At 44.5% G+C, this 14,282-nt stretch overlaps 1 long non-coding RNA gene across 1 annotated transcript; it reads left to right on the top strand.

Moving 5' to 3' along the window:
* The first annotated feature begins 339 nt into the window (after nt 1-339).
* On the top strand, nt 340-4,233 carry LOC128113234 (uncharacterized). Its single transcript, XR_008219387.1, has 2 exons — nt 340-1,386; nt 1,569-4,233. It is a non-coding gene; the product is annotated as an uncharacterized LOC128113234 (long non-coding RNA).
* Nucleotides 4,234-14,282: the final 10,049 nt, after the last annotated feature.

Raw genomic sequence — 14,282 nt, 5'->3', positions numbered from 1 at the left:
CGAATAGAAGCAGGACAAAGGGCTCCACTGTCCTCACGGGGCGGGGTGAGGGGGCTCCACTGTCCTCACGGGGCGGGGTGAGGGGGCTCCACTGTCCTCACGGGGCGGGGTGAGGGGGCTCCACTGTCCTCACCATTTGCCTCAAGTCATAGTTTACTGCCATCATTCCAGGGTACCTGGGCTATAATCCATCACTTCTTTAACTACAATTTTGTAGAACTGGGTAAATCTGAGAATTATTATTATTATTATTATTATTATTATTATTATTATTTTATTACAGCAATAGTTTTCTCCCAGCCAGCCCTTCCCCCCAATCCAATTTCTATTTTTTTTTTTTAATTGCTACAAACCCTGGCCTCTATGCTCAGGTACCTGCTGTTGCTGTGTCTGCCTCTGGGGGCTGGCAGGAATGGTACCATGGCTGAAGGAATGGGGAGAATTATGGGGAATTCCTGATTCCTCTACTGTAGGCAAGAGCACAACCCGGACGCTGGCATGTGAGGTGAGCCCTGGTTCACGTCATCTTCCCAAGACATTATGTGGTGGGCTCTTCAACCCCTAGGAGTGGAAGCCACCTCAGAGAGCATGGAGTCTAAAACCCTCATTTCCCAGACAGAAACAGTGATGTATGCACTCCTGGGGGCAGATGGGAGGGTGGGAGCTTGGGCTCTGGTGGCTGACTGTCACAGATGCTGACCAGTTCCTCCCGTTCCCGTTCCCTCCTGCTGTGGGTCCCTGGACTTTAACTCTGCTGTTCTCCTCCTTCCCATGTGTGAATGGTGATAGAACCGTCGTCCGAGTGACACAGCACACTTAAAGTGCTTGGAGCAGTGAGCCATGTGGTTGTTACTCAGCAAAGGTATCGAGACCACAGCAGAACCGAGTCCTGGCTTGCCCAGACAGAAGTGAGGCCAGAGAAGTTACAGGCCTCATCAACAACTGTAAGCCTCATGAGGGGCAAAGGAGTCCTGCAGGCGAGTTCAGCTCCCTTCCTACATAGCACTGACTCCCGTTGCCAGGGACCCTGGTGAAGCTAAGCCAGGGACTCAGGTGAAGCTAAGCAGGAGAAATAATTGGTTCCTTGTCCTGCTTCCCACCCACTCTCAGGTAAAGGTCACTTGACCTGTCTTCCCCTGGCAAACCAGAGACTGTATGCAAATCCTCAGGGCCCCGCCCCAGGCCCCACACAACCCCCCATGGCCGTTCACTATCACTGTTGTTTGAAATGTAGGCAGGAACCCGTCCGTCCGCTGCTCATGACCGACCCCCTCCTTCTTTCAAGCCTGGTTGTCAGCACAGCTGGCTCGCTCTCCTGCACACTCCCACCGTGCTGTCACAGAACCCCGAAGACACCAACGTTTCCACTCCTTCTTCGCTCGGAAGGTGACTCTGCAGGGCCCTCCTCCCAGCCCTCTCCTCTGCCCACTCCTACTTGCTATTCTGACCAGGCTCCTGTCTCTAAGGAGGCCTCCAGCTGCCTGGCCTTGAGGGCTAGAACTGGCTGTCTTCTCTAACCTCCCCCTCCTTCCCTTTCTCAGCCTCGCATCTCCATTTCTTCTCCCCAGCTCTTCAGGGCTCATCTTGTCCCCACGGCGCTTCTCAGGAAGAGGGGGTAGACTCTGGTGATACGTCTTCAACGCCCAGTGCCCTGGTGCATCCTAATCAAAGTCCCCGACACCTCATCCCAGGTCGGGAATGCCCTGTTTTTTTGTCTCCCTCGCCAGGCAAGTTAAGGACACGGACAGGACAGCTACTGAGACACGTAATTGTCATTGTTCAGGTCTGTGATCCCGGGGAGCTGCCACCTCGGACGGTACAGTGAGTGACCTTGAGCTGACCAAGAGAAACGCTGCTCTCCTCTAACATTCTTGGCGACCAGAATTCCCCCAGGGGAGCTGTTGTTTGAAGGATGAACAAGATCAAGAAGAGGAGAAAAATCACATCCCAGCCTGCGGAGTGGGAGAGTCTCGGGCTGTTTTATGTGGTCAGGAAGCAAGTTTTTGTTGTCGTTTTTTTTAAAGACCATTCCTTTCCGGGGAGATGAAGGTTAGCCATAAAGAACCATTATTCTCTATTATGACTCCACCCTGGCTCGAGACAAAAGGGATGCAGATGAGCGACAGGAACCCGCGCCCCGCCTTTTGTGTTTGCAATGGTGAATGTGCGCTCAGCTATCTATCCGGAGCCACGATGATTTCCTTTGCAACATGGCCCTGCGCCCTCAGTACAGTTTGTTATTTCACTCTTCCTCTGTGCTCACCTGGTTCTCATTCCCCCCAGCCTTTTGTTTCCTTTGGACTGGTGGAGTTTCACTCTCTCTTTCATCCATTCCCACAGGCAGCTCGCTTTTTCCTTCTTCCTGGGGCTTCCCAGCCCTTCGGCACTTTCCACACAGGGTCCTGAGAACCCAACTCGGAAGGTGGAAGGACTCACCACCAGATGGCACTCTATGGACTACTCGGCACAAAGCAGATCCGAATGGTTAAAAACATCAGGACGACAGCCAGGACTGTTACACAGACAAACGCCGTCTCAGAAAAAGTAAAAATAAATAAAAATTTTTAAAAAATCACTGAAAGCACCACAGGGCTTTTCTTATACCTGAGATATAGAGATCTCCAAAATTATTTTTATTTCTTATAAACAACAATAGAACATTTGCTCACATACACCCACATTTATCCACTTGTAATCATTTGTGTGCTACTATCAATCTATTCTAAATATTTTTTTAAAATATAAAAACATCTAGACAAATCTTTTGACACATTTCTTAATATTTTCTCTCTCATTAGAATGAAAAATAGTATAAATACTCGAGAGAAATTTATTTAAATGGTCTCAGACTTCCTTCTACCCAAAGGAGTACCCTTTTCTTTATTACAAGTGGGATGTTTTAATAATTATTTTTATTTTTCGTGCATTGATGTTTTGCCTGTGTGTATGTCTGTGTGAGGGTCCCCTGGAACTGGAGTTACAGACAGTTGTGAGCTGCCATGTGGGTGCTGGGAATTGAACCCAGGTCCTTTGGAAGAACAGCCAATGCTCTTAACCACTGAGCCATCTCTCTAGCTCCTGCTATTTATTTCTTAGGTTTTTTTTGAGACTCAAAACCATATGCATGTATTGTCTCAAACAGTTGCACACAAAATAACCAGTTCTTACCATGTTGAGCAATAAAGGAATATTTGAAGTGATTTCTAGATGTGCTTGTAAACCCCGTTAACAGTAGGTTGGACATCACAGCCAAGAGAACCTATCAGCCATCCGAAGACTGTTCAGGTATAAAAATTACTGGTTCAGTTGCATGTTGATTGGTATCAATAACTCCAGGGACCAAGAAGGTAAAGCCTACCATGGATACAAAGGGAAAAGATGTCTCAGGAACCCAGATTGCTAAGAAAGCCTAGATCTCTGGATGTGGACTCTGGTTCATACAGGTCATTTCCTCTGTAGTAGTGTGCACCTGAATCCTGAACCAGGTTCCACGGGTGCCTCTCCAAATCCCCTGCCTCCAAAGTAGAAAAAGGAACAAGGCACTGGAAGGAAGATTGTAGGAGTCAGGACATGGGATCTGCAATATTAAAAAGCGTCTATTTGAGAAGAAAGGTTGATTGGTAGGTGCTGTGAGCTCACGTGGACAATTCTGGGGCTCTGAGTTTTATCACTAACTGGGAGAAGGCATTTTTATGGGGACAGATTGGGTTAAACACATTCTTTGGATGGCCCAGAAAGAAGGGTTAGTAGCTACATCTAAAAATAGAAATGCTACAGTCAACATTGGCAGAAAAAAAAAAAAGACAAGATGGAAGATGCGGTTAGTATATAGTTCTACCATAAGCTGAGGATCCCTTGGTGATTGTGTGTGTCATGTGTATGTCATGCCACAAAACACCAAAGTAAAAGTGGCTGAAACAGCTAAATGTTTATTTCTTTTTTGCAAAACTCAAGATGACACTCTTGCTATGTTCTTCATGGTTGCTAGGAATAAGACTTCAATGCACGTCTCCAAACTTACAACTATACCATCTGCTCCCAAAATGTAGGAAGTGGGATATGCTTTTCCTTAAAAAAAATTTTTTTAAGTACATGATGTCATTGTTTTTTACTGCTGAGTAGTACTCCATTGTGTATATGTGCCACATTTTCTTTGTCCATTATCCACTTGAGGGGCATCTAGGCTGTTTCTAGGTTCTGGGCTATTATGAATAAATGCTGCTATGAACATAATTGAGCATGTGTCCTTGAGGTATGATTGAGCCTTCCTTGGGTATATGCCCAAGAGTGGTATAGCTGGGTCTTAAGGTAGATTGATTCCCAATTTTCTGAGAAACCACCATACTGATTTCCAAAGTGGCTGTACAAGTTTACACTCCCACAAACAGTGGAGGAGTGTTCCCCTTGCTCTGCATCCTCTCCAACATAAGTTACCTTCAATGTTTTTAATCTTAGCCATTCTGACAGGTGTAAGATGGTATCTCAGAGTTATTTTGATTTACAGTTCCCTGATGACTAAGGATGTTGAGCAATTTCTTAAATGTCTTTTGGCCATTTGAGATTTTTCTGTTGAGAATTCTCTGTTTAGCCTATAGTCCATTTTTTAATCGGATTGTTTGGTATTTTGAGGTCTAGTTTCTTTATATATTTTGGAGATCAGTCCTCTGTCAGATATGGGGTTGGTGAAAAATCTTTTCCCATTCTGTAGGCTCTAATTTTGTCTTATTTAGTGTGTCCTTTGCCTTACAGAAGCTTCTCAGTTTCAGGAAGTCCCATTTATTAATTGTTGTTCTCAGTGTCTGTTCTACTGGTGTTATATTCAGAAAGTGGTCTCCTGTGCCAATGCATTCAAGGCTACTTCCTACTTTCTCTTTTATCAGGTTCAGTGTAACTGAATTTATGTTGAGGTCTTTGATCCACTTGAACTTGAGTTTTGTACATGGAGATAGATATGGATCTATTTGAATCTTCTACATGTTGACATCCAATTATGCCAGCACCATTTGTTGAAGATGCTTTCTTTTTTCCATTGTACAATTTTAGCTTCTTTGTCAAAAATCAGGTGTTCATAGGTGTGTGGATTAATGTCAGGGTCTTCAATTCGATTCCATTGCTCCACATGTCAGTTTTTATGCCAATACTAAGCTGTTTTTATTAGTATAACTCTATAGTTGAGCTTGAGATCAGGGATGGTGATGCCTCCAGAAGTTGCTTTATTGTACAAACTAGGTCCTCTGTATAAGTGAGACAGTTATGTAGCTTGATCTGCTTAAGGGGCCCCTGACAGTAGGATTAGGATCCATCCCTGGTGTATGAGCTCGCCTTTTGGAGCCCACTACCCATGGTGGGACACCTTGCACAGCCTTAATGCAGGGGGAGGAGATTGGACCTGCCTCAACTGAATGTACCAGACTTTGCTGACTCCCAGTGGGAGGCCTTACCTTGTCGCAAGAGGGAATTGGGGGGCGGTGAGTTGGAGGAAAGGCTAGAGGGGGAGCAGGAGGAGGGAAGAGAGGAAGATCAGTGGTTGGTATGTAAAATGAAAAAACAGTTTTTTGTGTAAATGAGTGTTTTGCTTATATATATATGCCTCTGTACCACTTGCATGCCTGATACCCTTAGAGGCCAGAAGAGGGAGTCAAATCTCCTGGAAATAGTGACAGATGGTTGTTGAGTTACCCTGTGGGTGATGGGAATTGAACCCATGTCCTCTGTTAGAGCAGTCTGCTCTTAACTGCTGAGCCATCTCTCCAGCCTCTGCTTTTCCTCTTTGAAGCATAACCCAGAAATTACACACTTCACTTCTCACACCCATTTGGAAAGCAGCTGCCTGACCACAGCAAGCCAGAAGGAGAGCTATGAAATGTTGGTCTTGCTAACCCTGTCTTCAGAACTACTGTTTGTAGCTTGAGTTTTCCTGCCTGGCCCACAGTCAGGACAAATCTCTCTCACCTGCCAGTCCCACAGCCACTCAGACCCGACCAAGTAAACACAGAGACTTATATTGGTTACAAACTGTATGGCTGTGGCAGGCTTCTTGCTAACTGTTCTTACAGCTTAAATTAATCCATTTCTATTAGTCTATACCTTGCCACGTGGCTTGTGGCTTACCGGTACTTTACATCTTCCTTATCCTGATGGCGGCTGGCAGTGTCTCTCTGACTCAGCCTTCCACTTCCCAGCTCTATTCTCTTCCTTGTCCCGCCTATACTTCCTGCCTGGCCACTGCCAATCAGTGATTTATTCATTGACCAATCAGCAACACATTTGACATATAGACCATCCCACATCACTTCCCCTTTTCTTTTCTTAAAAAGGAAGGTTTTAACCTTTACACATCTCCAAAGTCAGCTTGGTATATTTGGGAATTTGGGCGTAGCTTCTCTTACTACTTCCTGCTGGAGGGGGTTGCTGTATCTTCTGGGGAAACAAAGAAAATTTTAGGATCATGGAGTAGTCCGTGAGGCTGTATCATCTGAGCCAGTTGCCTTGAAACGGTTCTGGATGTTGGATCATCTGAGCCATGGTGTCATCAGAGACCTTTCAGGTGGTCTTGGCTGGTCAAACCTGATGTGTCTTAATCTGGAACAAATCCATAGCCTCTGGCTTTCTGTGGAAACAAAAGCAGAGACTCTTTTCCAAAGCAACATATCCTTATATCCAAATTTTGAAGTCAAGGTACCTTTAAAATATGCATATTGGTTTAACTCAGCTTCCTTTACAATCAAATATCTCTCTGTAGTTAAGAATCCCAAAGACAACACAATCCAGATTCTCTGTGTGATATCCATCTTTACAGGGCTTATTTTTTATATTAATTTTACTGTCTCTTTAAAGACTTTATTTTTTAAAACTATGTATTTGTTTCTATAACTGTATATATCACCTTTTTTGTCTCTTTCAAGCCTACATATATTTTACACACATTTTAAACTATTACATCTGAATCTGTCTTATTGTGAATCTATTGCCTTAAACTGCAGCAGCTGTGGCTGCTGGCTCCACCCACCTCAGCTTCCCAACATGGCGGTGGTAGTTTACCACCAGTTCTGGGAGCTATCGTGGGTCTATGCTTTTATCCAAGCAGCATGTAGCCCAAAAACCTCTTTTTTTGTTTTGTACCTGCAAAGGCTAAATCCACCACGCAGCTTAAATGTGCCACTTGCAGAGGCCTCATTCCTGCCATACTGCAGGTCGAGCGCGCAGGCCAGCAACCCGCCAGTAGCTCAAACCGGCAGCTGCCGCTCATTTGAGAGAGACAATTAGGAAGCTGTTTTTAGCTCCGTTTTAGAATCTTTTTTTCTCAGTTTTTAGGTGGAAACTCTTGCCACCACGTTGGACACCATTTGTAGCTTGAGTTTTCCTGCCTGGCCCAGGGTCAGGACAAATCTCTCTCACCTGCCAGTCCCACAGCCACTCAGACCCGACCAAGTAAACACAGAGACTTATATTGGTTACAAACTGTATGGCTGTGGCAGGCTTCTTGCTAACTGTTCTTACAGCTTAAATTAATCCATTTCTATTAGTCTATACCTTGCCACGTGGCTTGTGGCTTACCGGTACTTTACATCTTCCTTATCCTGATGGCGGCTGGCAGTGTCTCTCTGACTCAGCCTTCCACTTCCCAGCTCTATTCTCTTCCTTGTCCCGCCTATACTTCCTGCCTGGCCACTGCCAATCAGTGATTTATTCATTGACCAATCAGCAACACATTTGACATATAGACCATCCCACATCAACTGTTATTGTGGGAAAGGGGAGGAAGGGTGTTGGTAGATAACCAGTGTCCTGTGCCATATGTGGAGTGGTATGATCAGGTTGCAAGAGCAGGTCTTAGGGAGCTGGTACAAACAAGGGATCATCTCTTCTGGATCTTGATGGAACTGAGGACCAGTGCCTCCAAAACAGTCTCACAGTTCATGATGTGCACAGCCTCTCCATGGAGAATTAAAGGCAGATGAAAGGAGGCAGAGGGAACTTGTACCACCACTGCATATTCCCACCCCCCACTCTATTTACACCTTTTCTCAATCCACAGCCTGGAATGGGAATCTGGAGACACTCTTCAGTCCCCTACATCTCGTCACATGAATGTAGCTGAAATCCCAGGCTTCCCTCAAGCCCCTGGATGATCCTCCCTGATTTATCTCCCCCCCACTCCCATTTCCTCACTTATAAAACATACAGAATCTCCCTCCTAAGAAAGATTAGGTATTAAATGAACTAATGCATATATTTTCTGGAAAATAATAAAAAAGATAATTTTTGAGTTGCTCCATTCATGCTTCATTAGTAAGTGCTGGTCTAATGTGAAATGATTTATTAATGGAATAGTTTAAAATCCACCTGAGTGAGAAATTTCCAGTTGCCCCATTTGCTGTAAAGGCTGTGACTGTCAGCATCCAGAACAGTGGTCCTTAGCCTTCCGAGTGCTGTGACCCGTTAACACAGTCAGTTCCTCATGTTGTGGTGACCCCCCAACCCAAAACATTATTTCCGTTGCTACTTCATAACTGTAATTTTGATACTGTTATGAATCACAGTGTTAATATCTGATATGCAGCTGGCCTTAGGTGACCCCAGTGAAAGAAGGGGTTGTGACCCACGTGGTGTTGAGAACCGCTGATTCAGAACATTCTCAAACCTATGTTCTAACACCCACACCACTCATAACATTCAACATATTCTGACCTAAAGCACGTGGATGAAAACTTTACAATAGGTGTCCCTAAGCCCCCACCACAGATTCCAGTAGTTTGTTGTAACTGTTGTGTATTAAACAAGGCAGCTCTCAGTGGAACATGAGGTGATTAGACATCCAAAGGAAATTCCCAATCGTCTAGGAAGCTTCACAACTGTACACGTACATTGTCCTGGAGATCCCAGCTACTTAACTAATGACATTTCTGAGTCCATTTCTAGCAGTTCATAGGAGCAGATTATATATGCTGCTTGCTGATTTTATGTTCAATGATAGTCCATTGGTAGTTGGAAATCAGATATGGTGGGAATATCTACACCATTGAAATCAGCACGATAAACCAGGGATCACTCACCCCCTCTAAAGAGATGCTCTTCAAATATTTAACATCAGACCACTGTCATGCACCACTGAGACTCACTGAAGGAAGGGATTTTACTACCAAGAACAATCCGCAGTTTGGTATCTGCTTTCTGGTACAGTAGTTTGGAACAGGGTCTGGAATGCAATGTTGTAGAGAATGTGGAGCAAGATGTTGGGTGCTGAAGCCTGTGTTTTCCAGAAGGGTCAAACCCGCCATATTTCAAGGTGTAGGGAGACAACCATTTGTTTGGGGAAGCGTGAAAAGCCGTGTTGTGTGGGTACAGCAGGCACATCAGGCATCTTCTGTCTTTATGATGCTTCTGACTTCGGCGATAGACAAGGCACGATGACAAAGCCGTGAGTGACGCATCATCCTGCACAACAATACAAGGAGAAGCGTCGACTGACCGGAGCAGAAAATAATTACTGGAGAACCAGAGGAGAGCAGAGTGGGCGACTGCTGTGCAGTAGGCACAGTAGGTGCTGAGGACTAAAAGGAGCAAAGCAGACCTCATCACTCACTGTGCCTCTCCAAGTGAGGCCAGGCAACTGCTTCCATCCAAACCACTGTAGTGATGTGGGTAGTGACAGTCAGCTTAAGTGTGTGCTCTGTTCCAGCCAGTGAGGTAAGTGCTTTCTATGGATTACAATATCATCATCAGACCAACCCTATGCTTTGTCTACCATCATTTACAGTTGGGAAAGTGAGGACCACGGGCACAAATTGCCTGGCTTTAGCTTATACCTTGAGAATATGATAAAGCCGTGATTCAGACCTGGAGGTCTGATGTGGGTGTCCATGCCCTCTCTATTAAATAAGTAAAACACAGAACAGAACTGATTCTCAGGATCCAGAGTAAATGCAGGACAAGTTCTAGGACTGGAGTCATCTTTACATTTTAATCGGCTTTCTACGTGAGTGTGATTCCTGTGCCCATTGAAGCCCAATCCCTAGAGGTGAAATCAGATAATTCAATAAAGGATTATAATAAAATAGCATTGGAGTAAGTGTCACAGAACGGGGTCGGGGGCGGGGGATGAAGAATGTGAAAGGGAGTGCTTAACTTGGAAGAGGTCAGGGGAGTTTCTCACTTCTGCAGCAAAGATAGAAAACTTCCAGATAGGTTGGTGGAGCAGAGCCCTAAGAAGGAGCGCTGTCTGACACTCGGGGAAGTGGAAGACATTCACGGTGGCTGGAGGCTGGAACGGCAAATCTCCTGACTAGGAGAACAGACGAGTGATGAGGTGGGGGGGGGGGTAAGTCAGGGGGCGATGCACAAGGCTGTGATGTGTGTGCCTGGCTTGAAGATGATGCATCCACCTAGGAAAGAACCTTCTTTGCACAAAGATGGATGTGGATCGGCAGTGGCCTTGGTCAAATCGGGAAGGAATTTGCTTATAACTCACATATAGAAATGTGGACCTGGATAGATGCTAAAGGATTTTATAAGGGGGCTTGTCACGGTCAGATTTGGGTGGCTGACGAATAACGCTGGCTGTGAAATCTGGTTGGTTCTATGCATGTGTTCCCCATGAACACAGGGATGTAAGGATATATGTTGAGGTCACAATGGTGGTTCTTCCTGACCCACATGGCTTCAGATTAATCAGGATACTGAGTCTCTCTCTCTCTCTCTCTCTCTCTCTCTCTCTCTCTCTCTCTCTCTCTGTTCCTCTTCTCCCTTCCTCCCCTCCTCCCTTCTTTCTCCCAACCCTCTCAGAGTCAATGTCTCACTATGTATTCCCGGATGACCTGCAACTCACAGAGACACACATCTGCCTCTGCTTTCTGAGTGCTGGGATTGCAGATGTGCTCCACCAAGTCCGGAATGAGATCCCTGTCAAAAGCTGTCACAGACTCATTCTATTCTCTTTTTTGTTTTTTTGAGACAGTTTCTCTATGTAGCTTTGGCACCTTTCCTGGAACTCACTCTGTAGCCCAGGCTGGCCTCAGACTCACAGAGATCCTCCTGCCTCTGCCTCTCGAGTGCTGAGATTAAAAGCGTGCACCACCACCGCCCAGCCTCATCCCATTCTTACCCAACTGTGTACACACTATGCATTACACAATATTCCACTTAAGCCTTACAACTACATTTACTCATAAAGAAACCAGAAAGGGAAAAATCTGGGATATTAAATGATATCCTCAAGTCATCATCAGCAGTAGCAGCTGAGGCATAAGAAAAGCAGAAGCAGAATTTGGAAACAGGTAGGTTGTTGTTTTGTTCCAAAACTGTTTTTACAATGCTTCATCCAATTGTCTACAAGTCTACATACACAGGGCAAAGCTAGGCATCCCTGGAGTTCTACAAAATAAAATTCACATGGTGAAATCAAAGGCACTCAATTTCCTCCTTAACATTCATGCCACAAACCATTCTGAATGAATCAAAGCCACCTGCACGAGATGGGGCAGTTCAGTTCACAGCCACAGAAAACACAGCTCAACGTGGCTTAAACCAGGGACTGAAATAGTTCCTCTGACTACAGACCTGCCTTTGAGCCCAGCGGGTCATCAGACCACGGTCACACTCTCTGCTCAATTTTGCATTTGCTCAATCTCCCTAGTGGCCTGCCTCATCTGTGCATGGGTTCCACTGACAACAGGGGAAAATAGGAGTCCTTGCAGCTTCCAGCAGACCTGATGCACTCACACGGGGTCCAGATGAAGGCCTGGATGCAAGGATCCCAACAGGCTGCTCTGGGCTGTGTGCCAGCTCCATCAGAGGAGCAAAATGAGCTTCAGGTGGCTATGGGGGGTCTCAAAATGCAAAGCTCTGCAGAAAGCACTCCCAAATTAAAGAAATGTTGTTTCCTACAGAACTGTATGATAGGTGGGAAATAGATTATAAGAACGCTAAAAAATTCTAGTCCTTGTTGGGACCCAGGAAGCACACTGGCCTTCATTTTTCCGTATGAACTCATGGGTCTCTTCCACAACAGGGAAATTTTGGGACTCTTTTGGATAAGAGATTCCTCTTTTTAGTTTCATAATTTTTGTTTGTTTTGTTTTATTTGAGACAAGGTTTCTCTGTGTAGCTTTGGAGCCTATCCTGGAACTCGCTCTGTAGACCAGGCTGGCTTCAAACTCACTGAGATCTGCCTGCCTCTGCCTCCACCTGCCTGCCTCCAGGATTAAAGGCCTGCACCACCACCACCTGGCCAGTTTCATATTTTTTAACATAAGAAATTGAAGAGAGATGGCAGGGAAGCAGAGTCACTGATTGCATGGAGGCATCAAGTGATAAATTTGAGTAGTTGTAGATTTAATAAGTGTTCACACTTATCTTTCAAGAAGCGATTTCTAAGGCTAAAGAGAACGAGCAAAATCTGAGAAAAGGAAAGGAAAATCCTTCTGAAAATTAAGTGGTCAGAGAAATAAGAGCTTGTTGACCATGGGTGACTCAAAAGAATATAAATCTTTCACCTCAGTCAAGATTTCTCTGTCAAATTGCTGAGGTAATAAGTGTGGTGCTTTTTTCTATTATGACAGACAAAAGAATAAGCCAAGTTAAACAGAAAAAGATTTTGCTATATTAACTGATGTCCATCACCATGACAACATCACAAGTAGAAAATAATGATGCTGATAGCATCACAAGCTAATTCTTTTTCTCCCTGCTCTCACTATTTTTCAGTGTTCAGGATGCTGGCAATGACTGTATTTATTTGTTCCATGCAGATTTTATTCACTTCAGAGTTACTGGAAACTGTAGTTACTATTTTACTGAATATCTGGTTCAAAGATAATAAACTATTCAGGGAAATCTTTTGTAACATGAATCTTAGAAGGTCTTATTAATAAAAATAAACCTGGAGCTGGGTATTGGGGTGAATGCTGGAAGATCAGAGAAGCAGAACAAGCCACAGCTACCTCACCTTGCCAATTCCTCAGCTGATCCTGTTTCCTCAGACTGGAAGCTTCTGAGTCCTCATCCAAATGGATCTCAGCTGAACTGCTTCTCGAAAGCCTGAAGCTTAAACAGGCTAGCTTCCTGGTCCTCACGCCTTATATACCTTTCTACTTTCTGCCATCACTTCCTGGGATTAAAGGCTCATTTCCTGGGACTAAAGGCTTGAGTCACCATGCCTGGCTGTTTCCAGTGTGGCTTTAAACTCACAGAGATCCGGGTGGATCTCTGCCTTCAGAATGCTAGGATTAAAGGTGTGTGTGTGTCACTATTTTCTGGCCTCTGTATCTAGTGGCTGTTCTGTTCTCTGACCCCAAATACGTTTATTAGGGTGCACAATATTTTGGGGAACACAATATCACCACAATCTTTAAATGATATGAAAGAAGCATCAGCTTAAATTAGTAGCGACTTATCCATTTGGAATGATTACATGCTTGATGTTGGTTTCATAACTCCCTCCCAAAGACCTATGTTCAGGTTTGGTCCTTTGCCTGTGGTCAAACTGAGAGGTGATGGAATCCTTCAGAGATGGAATCTAGTGAGAAGTCCTTAGGCTATTGGAGATATGCTTTATAAGGAAAAATTGGTGTGTGTGTGTGTGTGTGTGTGTGTGTGTGTGTGTCTGTCTGTGTGTCTGTGTGTGAGCAGATGTTTATGCATGCACATGTTCGTGCATGTGTGTACACATATATGTGGCAATCTGAAGTTGATGTCAGGTTTATTTCTCCATTACTCTCCACTTTATTAAGGCAGGTCTCACTGCACCTGGAACTCACCAATTTTGGATAGTCCAGCTTGCCAGCGGCCCAGGGAGTCTCTGTCTCTACCTCCTCATTCACATATTATCTTCAAATCCAGTATTTACATTTTTAGAACGTTACAGGAGATGGCCATATGAATTCCATCACAATTATCTTCATCATCTTGATATCATTAAAAGTAATTGCTACTTATTGAATGTTTCCCATGTGTGGGCATCATATAAAACGCTTCTTGCGTCATGTGTATATGAACTGAAATTACTTGCTCAGGGGGAGAAATTTATCAAGTAGAGGAATCAGCAGTCATATACCATATACAGGTCAGATTATTCTGGCCAACACTCAACCTTGATGAAGACAAGCCATAGACTATATGCATACTTGGGTAATTAGCCTCCTGGCTCTCTAAAGCTGAAGGTATCATTCTTGTATTTACTGGTCACTGAACTAGTACTCATAAAGAGACTCTACCAGACCATGTTCTGCAGCTGTTAAAATCCAGCTCACAATGTGCCCAGATGTTAACCTCCTTCCTCATAT

Source organism: Peromyscus californicus, unplaced genomic scaffold (assembly GCF_007827085.1).
Source record: "Peromyscus californicus insignis strain IS unplaced genomic scaffold, ASM782708v3 Scaffold_18__1_contigs__length_77618521, whole genome shotgun sequence".
NCBI lineage: Eukaryota > Metazoa > Chordata > Mammalia > Rodentia > Cricetidae > Peromyscus > Peromyscus californicus.
The sequence above is the reverse complement of the archived record's forward strand: the minus strand, read 5'-3'. Positions and strand labels throughout refer to the sequence as shown.